This window comes from Aegilops tauschii, chromosome 1 (genome assembly GCF_002575655.3).
Source record: "Aegilops tauschii subsp. strangulata cultivar AL8/78 chromosome 1, Aet v6.0, whole genome shotgun sequence".
NCBI classification, from domain to species: Eukaryota; Viridiplantae; Streptophyta; class Magnoliopsida; order Poales; family Poaceae; genus Aegilops; species Aegilops tauschii.
Genome location: NC_053035.3, coordinates 388359296 through 388368754, shown reverse-complemented (window position 1 = coordinate 388368754; position 9459 = coordinate 388359296).

Here is a 9459-nt window from a genome sequence, read left to right as displayed (position 1 = left end):
TTCTAGGACATAATCTTTCTTGGCAGCTATGAGGATGATCCTCAGGTTCCGGACCCAGTCCGTATAGTTGCTGCCATCATCTTTCAGCTTGGTTTTCTCTAGGAACACGTTGAAGTTGAGGGCAACATTAGCGTGGGCCATTTGATCTACAAGACATACTGTAAAGATTTTAGACTAAGTTCATGATAATTAAGTTCATCTAATCAAATTATTCAAAGAACTCCCACTCAGATAGACATCCCTCTAGTCATCTAAGTGAAACATGATCCGAGTCAACTAGGCCGTGTCCGATCATCACGTGAGACGGACTAGTCAACATCGGTGAACATCTTCATGTTGATCGTATCTTCTATACGACTCATGCTCGACCTTTCGGTCTTCCGTGTTCCGAGGCCATGTCTGTACATGCTAGGCTCGTCAAGTCAACCTAAGTGTATTGCGTGTGCAAATCTGGCTTACACCCATTGTATTCGAACGTTAGAATCTATCACACCCGATCATCACGTGGTGCTTTGAAACAACGAACCTTCGCAACGGTGCACAGTTAGGGGGAACACTTTCTTGAAATTATTGCGAGGGATCATCTTATTTAAGCTACCGTCGTTCTAAGCAAATAAGATGTAAAACATGATAAACATCACATGCAATCAAATAGTGACATGATATGGCCAATATCATTTTGCTCCTTTTGATCTCCATCTTCGGGGCGCCATGATCATCGTCGTCACCAGCATGACACCATGATCTCCATCATCATGATCTCCATCATCGTGTCTTCATGAAGTTGTCTCGTCATTTATTACTTCTACTACTATGGCTAATGGTTTAGCAATAAAGTAAAGTAATTTACATGACGTTATATGTTGACACGCAGGTCATAAATAAATTAAGACAACTCCTATGGCTCCTGCCGGTTGTCATGCTCATCGACAAGCAAGTCGTGATTCCTATTACAAGAACATGATCAATCTCATACATCACATATATCATTCATCACATCCTTTTGGCCATATCACATCACACGGCATATGCTACAAAAACAAGTTAGACGTCCTCTAATTGTTGTTGCATGTTTTTACGTGGCTTCTATAGGTTTCTAGCAAGAACGTTTCTTACCTACGTAAAACCACAACGTGATATGCCAACTTCTATTTACCCTTCATAAGGACCCTTTTCATCGAATCCGATTCGACTAAAGTGGGAGAGACAGACACCCGCTAGCCACCTTATGCAACTAGTGCATGTCAGTCGGTGGAACCTGTCTCACGTAAGCGTACGTGTAAGGTCGGTCCGGGCCGCTTCATCCCACGATGCCGCCGAAACAAGATAAGACTAGTAGTGGCAAGAAAATTGACAACATCTACGCCCACAACAAGTTTGTGTTCTACTCGTGCATAGAAACTACGCATAGACCTAGCTCATGATGCCACTGTTGGAGATCGTTGCAGAAATTAAAAAATTTCTACGCATCACCAAGAACAATCTATGGAGTCTTCTAGCAACGAGAGGGAAAAGAGTGCATCTACATACCCTTGTAGATCGCGAGCGGAAGCGTTCAAGTGAACGGGGTTGATGGAGTCGTACTCGTCATGATCCAAATCACCGATGACCGAGCGCCGAACGGACGGCACCTCCGCGTTCAACACACGTACGGTTGGGGAAGACGTCTCCTCCTTCTTGATCCAGCAAGGGGGAGGGAGAGGTTGATGGAGATCCAGCAGCACGACGGCGTGGTGGTGGAAGCAGCGGGGATCTCGGCAGGGCTTCGCTAAGCTCAGCGAGAAGGAGAGGTGTCACAGGAGGGAGAGGGAGGTGCCAAGGACTTGGGTGCGGCTGCCCTCCCTCCCCCCTCTTTATATAGGGCCCCTGGGGGGGCGCCGGCCCTAGGAGATCCAATCTCCAAGGGGGGGGGGGGCGGCGGCCAAGGGGGTGGCTTGCCCCCCAAGCCAAGTGGGGCGCCCCCCACCCTAGGGTTTCCAACCCTAGGCGCAGGGGGAGGCCCAAGGGGGGCGCACCAGCCCACCAGGGGCTGGTTCCCCTCCCACTTCAGCCCATGGGTCCCTCCGGGATAGGTGGCCCCACCCGGTGGACCCACCGGGACCCTTCCGGTGGTCCCGGTACAATACCGGTGACCCCCGAAACTTTCCTGGTGGCCGAAACTGGACTTCCTATATACAATTCTTCACCTCCGGGCCATTCCGGAACTCCTCGTGACGTCCGGGATCTCATCCGGGACTCTGAACGACTTTCGGATTTCCGCATACTAATATCTCTACAACCCTAGCGTCACCGAACCTTAAGTGTGTAGACCCTACGGGTTCGGGAGACATGCAGACATGACCGAGACGACTCTCCGGTCAATAACCAACAGCGGGATCTGGATACCCATGTTGGCTCCCACATTTTCCACGATGATCTCATCGGATGAACCACGATGTCATGGATTCAATCAATCCCGTATACAATTCCCTTTGTCAATCGGTACGTTACTTGCCCGAGATTCGATCGTCGGTATCCCAATACCTTGTTCAATCTCGTTACCGGCAAGTCACTTTACTCGTACCGTAATGCATGATCCCGTGACCAAACACTTGGTCACATTGAGCTCATTATGATGATGCATTACCGAGTGGGCCCAGAGATACCTCTCCGTCATACGGAGTGATAAATCCCAGTCTCGATTCATGCCAACCCAACAGACACTTTCGGAGATACCCGTAGTGTACCTTTATAGCCACCCAGTTACGTTGTGACGTTTGGCACACCCAAAGCACTCCTATGGTATCCGGGAGTTGCACAATCTCATGGTCTAAGGAAATGATACTTGACATTTGGAAAAGCTCTAGCAAACGAACTACATGATCTTGTGCTATGCTTAGGATTGGGTCTTGTCCATCACATCATTCTCCTAATGATGTGATCCCGTTATCAATGACATCCAATGTCCATAGTCAGGAAACCATGACTATCTGTTGATCAACGAGCTAGTCAACTAGAGGCTCACTAGGGACATGTTATGGTCTATGTATTCACACATGTATTACGATTTCCGGATAACACAATTATAGCATGAACAATAGACAATTATCATGAACAAGGAAATATAATAATAACCATTTTATTATTGCCTCTAGGGCATATTTCCAACAGTATGTTGTTATGCGGTCTGACCGATAAAGATCTTCGTAGAATATGTGGGAGCCAGTATGAGCATCCAAGTTCCGCTATTGGGTATTTACCGGAGACGTGTCTCGGTCATGTCTACATAGTTCTTGAACCCGTAGGGTCCGCACGCTTAAAGTTTCGATGACAGTTATATTATGAGTTTATATGTTTTGATGTACCTAAGGTTGTTCGGAGTCTCGGATGTGTTCACGGACATGATGAGGAGTCTCGAAATGGTCGAGACATGAAGATTGATATATTGGAAGCCTATGTTTGGATATCGGAAGTGTTCCGGGTGAAATCGGAATTTTACCGGAGTACCGGGAGGTTACCGGAACCCCCCGGGGGCTTAATGGGCCATAGTGGGCCTTAGTGGAAGAGAGGAGAGGCGGCCAGGGCAGGGCCGCGCGCCCCTCCCCCCTAGTCCGAATAGGACAAGGAGAGGGAGGCGGCGCCCCCCCTTTCCTTCCTCTCTCCCTCGTCTTTCCCCCTCCACTCCTAGTCCAACAAGGAAAAGGGAGGGAGTCCTACTCCCGGTGGGAGTAGGACTCCTCCTGGCGCGCCCCTTCTGGCCGGCCGCACCTCTCCCCCTTGCTCCTTTATATACGGGGGCAGGGGGCACCCTAGAGACACAACAATTGATCGTTTGATCTTTTAGCCGTGTGCGGTGCCCCCCTCCACCATAGTTCATCATCGTCACCACACCGTCGTGCTGACGAAACTCTCCCTCAACACTCGGCTGGATCGGAGTTCAAGGGACGTCATCGGGCTGAACGTGTGCTGAACTCAGAGGTGCCGTGCGTTCGGTACTTGATCGGTCGGATCATGAAGACGTACGACTACATCAACCGCGTTGTGCTAACGCTTCCGCTTTCGGTCTACGAGGGTACGTGGACAACACTCTCCCCTCTCGTTGCTATGCATCACCATGATCTTGCGTGTTCGTAGGATTTTTTTTGAAATTACTACGTTCCCCAACAAAAAACCCCATCTTGTTATCCTCGATGGCAACAATACTATATGTGCCTTGCTGCCCCTACTATCACTGGGAAAGGACACCGCAAGATTGAACCCAAAGCTAAGCACTTCTCCCATTGCAAGAAAGATCAATCTAGTAGGCCAAACCAAACTGATAATTCGAAGAGACTTGCAAAGATAACCAATCATACATAAAAGAATTCAGAAGATTCAAATATTGTTCATAGATAAACTTGATCATAAACCCACAATTCATCGGTCTCAACAAACACACCGCAAAAGAAGATTACATCGAATAGATCTCCACAAGAGAGGGGGAGAACATTGTATTGAGATCCAAAAAGAGAGAAGAAGACATCTAGTTAATAACTATGGACCCGAAGGTCTGAGGTAAACTACTCACACTTCATTGGAGGGGCTATGGTGTTGATGTAGAAGCCCTCCGTAATCGATGCCCCCTCCGAAGGAGCTCCGGAATAGGCCCCAAGATGGGATCTCGTGGGTACAGAAGGTTGCGGCGGTGGAATTAGGTTTTTGGCTCCGTATCTGATCGTTTGGGGGTACGTAGGTATATATAGGAGGAAGAAGTACGTCGGTGGAGCAACAGGGGGCCCACGAGGGTGGAGGGCGCGCCCTCCTACCTCGTGGCTTCCCTGTTGGTTGCTTGACGTAGGGTCCAAGTCTCCTGGATCATGTTCGTTCCAAAAATCATGTTCCCGAAGGTTTCATTCCGTTTGGACTCCGTTTGATATTATTTTTCTGTGAAACTCTGAAATAGGCAAAAAACAGCAATTCTCGGTTGGGGCTCCAGTTAATAGGTTAGTCCCAAAAATAATATAAAAGTGAATAATAAAGCAAATAATGCCCAAAACAGAAGATAATATAGCATGGAGCAATCAAAAATTATAGATATGTTGGAGACGTATCACTGTCCAACCTCTATTCTGCTCTACCTTCGAGTATACCCTCTGGTACCTCGAGAATATCACGGAACTACATAACTTCTTATGAGTTGTTCTTCAATTATTATTCCTCACCGATTCCAATTATCCCCAGGGGTCTGAGTTGTTAGACACTCAAGGACACCGATAAGTGAATCAATTCCGCACTTCGATTCAATAACTCTAAGCAATCATCGTTGCTTATGAGTTTATTAATCCTTCACGCCACTCCTAGCCTGATCGGCTATATCATTATCATGCTAGATTTTAACTGTGCCACCCGGTCCTTATTCTCTCAGCAGAACTTTTGACTATGAGCTAAGCTTACGTCGATTTCCTCATCTTATCGTTTCACCTCGAACCACAAACTTTGATTATGAGTTTGTGTCGTATAGGTGGTTCCAATAATCTTTCATTGCATCAGTCCTTTTGCTTGATGCAGTCATTGTTCGATTGCTTCTCCGTGGAGCCTCTCGACAAAAATTGTCGTGATCATCATCAACATTTTCACTCCTTCTAGGATATCGATCGAATTCATGATGATAAGTGTCATCCTCGTTCCTTGGTAATTTGAGTTACCATCGACTACATCCTTATCTTCCTTTTATCACAAACTTGTTCCGGTTATGGATGCAACTTGCTATCCAGCTTGTATTATGTTATACCTTGTAGTATTACTGTCTTTTATGCCAAGGATGTTGTGACGATTGCTCCACCTCTTAAGAATTCTAGTTATAGTGATACTTCTCGCCATCACCATTCTATCTTGGTCCCCGTGTTGTTTCGAACCGGAATACCGACAAATAGGATTGTGATGTGTAAAATTCAAGACTTCTAGCAACCCTATTGCTTTGAAGTTAATGGTCGACATTTCATTCTTAGACCATTGGTTATCTAATCACCATTATAACATCGGTCGTGCTACCTAAGTCCATATTTCGGGTGCACCTTTCAACCAATGTTTAATTGGGTATGTTTTCCTCGAGCATATCTCCTTATATCATTTGATCTGACAAATGTTATCTCCTTGTTCACATGATTGTGGAAATCCATTTTTTGGAAATCTTAATGAATTGTCGCTGAGTCCATCAGCCACCTCCTCACCCTCTCCTTGATTTAATGACGAACTCTTGTTTCGGAACTCGCTTCCGTAGTTCATTTACCGAGAATCTTCGATGTCATCTCGTCAATTTGTGTCGCATCTTTTCTCCTCGTGCATCGTGAGTCTGAGGTATTTTGACACCGATCAGATCCGAATCTCGGTCAGATATGATGGTTGGAACATTTTCCAAGAGTTACAACATTGGTCTTTATATGACCCGGTAAGGTGATGTCATGCCTAGCACACCTGGCCGGAGGACCTATTGTTATAGTTTCCATCTTAGCAAGGTTAACCATTCTTCCATGAGGAAATTGTAAGACTTATCCTATAAGTTGTTTCCGATGAATCCTTTGTGTTTCCAAAGTCTGATCTTCACCTGATGACCATGTCAAGGCTATCTCGAAGCATGTCTGTGGTACTCCGTTTTTCAACAAGAATATTTGAAGCCCAATGCTAAATGTTTCTTGCTCAATTAACCAAAGCGTCGTTGCCTGGGTAATGTCATGAAATTTCTCTCCCCTTACCTAAAGGGTTTTCTACCTTATATCATGTCATGCATATCATGCTCTGCTTGTCCTTGGGAAGGATATGCCCCCGAAATATGTGTGTATACACATTTTCCTTTCCGTTGTTCTGTTTAAACCTGATAATCACTTTTCCTTTCCATTGGTTTGTTTAAACCTTCTTGTGATCTATATAATATAAGCAGTAATATTTCCCTGCTTATGCAAACACCTCCTTGTACCACTCTCTCAGTAAGACCCTGTTACTGTTGTTGATGACATCCCGGTAGCCACCGATGGACGAGAACTTTGCCTATTGGTCCGCCTCGTTCAACGAGCAGGAAAATGGTTCTCTTCGTCCCTCGCCCTTGGTACCGATGTTGTTGCCGACATAACCGACAGACTATCCTCTGACATGCCTTGCTTACATGATCGTGCAAGATGTCACCGACCTTCCTACTTTTAACCACATGGTGGGCCCATAACCCACAGTTCCACAGGATCGAAACCTGACTCTCTTGTACACCTTGTTGACCAAGTTATCCCTTACTCTTGGTTTCGTAGGTAATTCGCGAGCCACCTTCCGAGAGACGTCAATTCTGGTATCAGACACAAAACTAATTCTCGTTGCTCTGAAACCCCTTTCACGCATTGTTTCAGGCATCGGGCGATTGTCTGCCCATTTGAAACTTCTTATTGTAACTTCTTACTTTGCTCTCGATGTTTTCTTAAGTTTAAACTCGAGAGATACCTTGTGCGTCATGCTCGGATGCAATTATCGAATATCCGCCCTTGCAAACATCTGTCCTTATAGTTTCCCCTCTTATCCTTCGTAAGTACGATGAAGACTCCGAAGAAAGGATGATGACTTCATCATGTTGACCTGAAGCAGAGGTATGAAGACATCAACGTTATGGATCGACCTCTTCGATGAGAGCAACCAACACCGAGAAGACTCGTTAGAATTCCGTAACCAAATCCCTTGCCCCTTACTTCCCCCTTAAATCTCGGGACGAGATTTCTTGTAGTGGAGGAGAATTGTGACGCCCGGATAATAAGGCTACAATAATCCCACGTTAACGATGCCATGTCACCACGGTTACTGTTGCTAATCTCACGTTAGTTCGAAACCATTTCAAATTCAAATTCAAAATCAAGTCAAACGGTAAAAGTTTTCAAACAATAAAACAAAAATGTTTGGGTTGTGGCAAATATTCCATACTAACTATTGGTGAAGGAACCACACTTCTGTAAAGTATATAAGTTCACTATATTAAGTAAAACAGTTGCAAAAACGATTATTTGAATACCTTTTATAATTAATAAAATGTCGAACTAAGTTATTTGGGGTCTAGACTTTTTGTGACTCTGGACTAAGTTGAAATACTAATTTAGATACTAAGTGTATATTTTACTAAAATAAATTGCAACTAAAATAAAACAGGAAAGAATAAATAAAAATAAATTAAAAAAAAAGAAAACAGAACCCCCCTGGCCCAAGTGGCCCAGCTGGCCTCAGCCGCCCGAACGGGCCGGCCCACCCCCACCACTTAACCCCCCACACCCAGTAACCCTAACCACCCCAGTCACCCACTCCCCCCGATCCCCACTCACTAGTAGAAAAATGGGCTTCTACCCCGGTTGGTAAGGGCCGTTTGTCCCGGTTTTCGAACCGGGACTAAAGGGTCGTTACTAAAGCCCTAACCCTTTAGTCTCAGTTCTTACACGAACCGGGACAGAAGGTCCTCCACGTGGCCGCTGCTGCCAGCCCAGGCAGGGGGGCCTTTGGTCCCGGTTGGTGACACCAACCGGGACCAATAGGCAGGGCCTTTTGTCCCGGTTGGTGTCACCAACCGGGACCAATAGGCATCCACGCGTCAGCATTTCAGGGGCTGGGGTTTTTGTTTTTTTGAAAGGGCTTGGGGGGTTTTGGGGGGTTAATTTAGGTGTTTCATATATTGTGTTAGCTAGCTAATTAATAGAGAGAAGTGTCCTCTCTTATCTCCGTGCTTGGTCGACGCTACGTACTATATACGTATGGAGAGGACTAGACACGCTAGCTAGTAAGCAAATGAAGGAAACAGAAGATCGTCATGAACATATGCATACAGAGAGAAGTGATATCGACCACCTCTCCTTCTCCGAGAGATTGGTCGAACAACAAGTTCTCGTATATCTATCTGACACTACCGGCTACATACAATAATTATCTCTTACAATATAATCTCCTAATTAAATTGTAAGAACACAGGGTCCACATAGTATTCTCCGTTTTCAGCGATCACGTGGTCAAGGAAGAATGCCGCCAATTCCTCTTGAATTGCTCGCATACGATCTGGTGCTAGGAGTTCATCCCGCATCCGAAAGATCTAATTTTAAGAAGGGGGTCAATATATATATATATATATATATATATATATATATATATATATATATATATATATATATGAATAAATGAAACTCGACACGAATGATGGTAATAAAATAAAATTGTGAATATTATTGCTTACGCACTTCATATTGTTCGTTAGAGTAGCCCCACTCACAGGTCGTGTGGCGGATAGACTCGCAAACGTAGTATCCACAGAAATCATTCCCTTGTTCCTGCCACAACCACTTTACAAGAAATAGAGGTCAATCTAACTGATAAGCAAGCATGCTAAATGGTATTGATGAAACTAGCGCTTGAATCACTAGGAGATGTGCGGAACATGCTACTATAGTACTTACTTTCGGGTGTGAAAATTGCAGCTTCTTCGGCAGTCCCGGA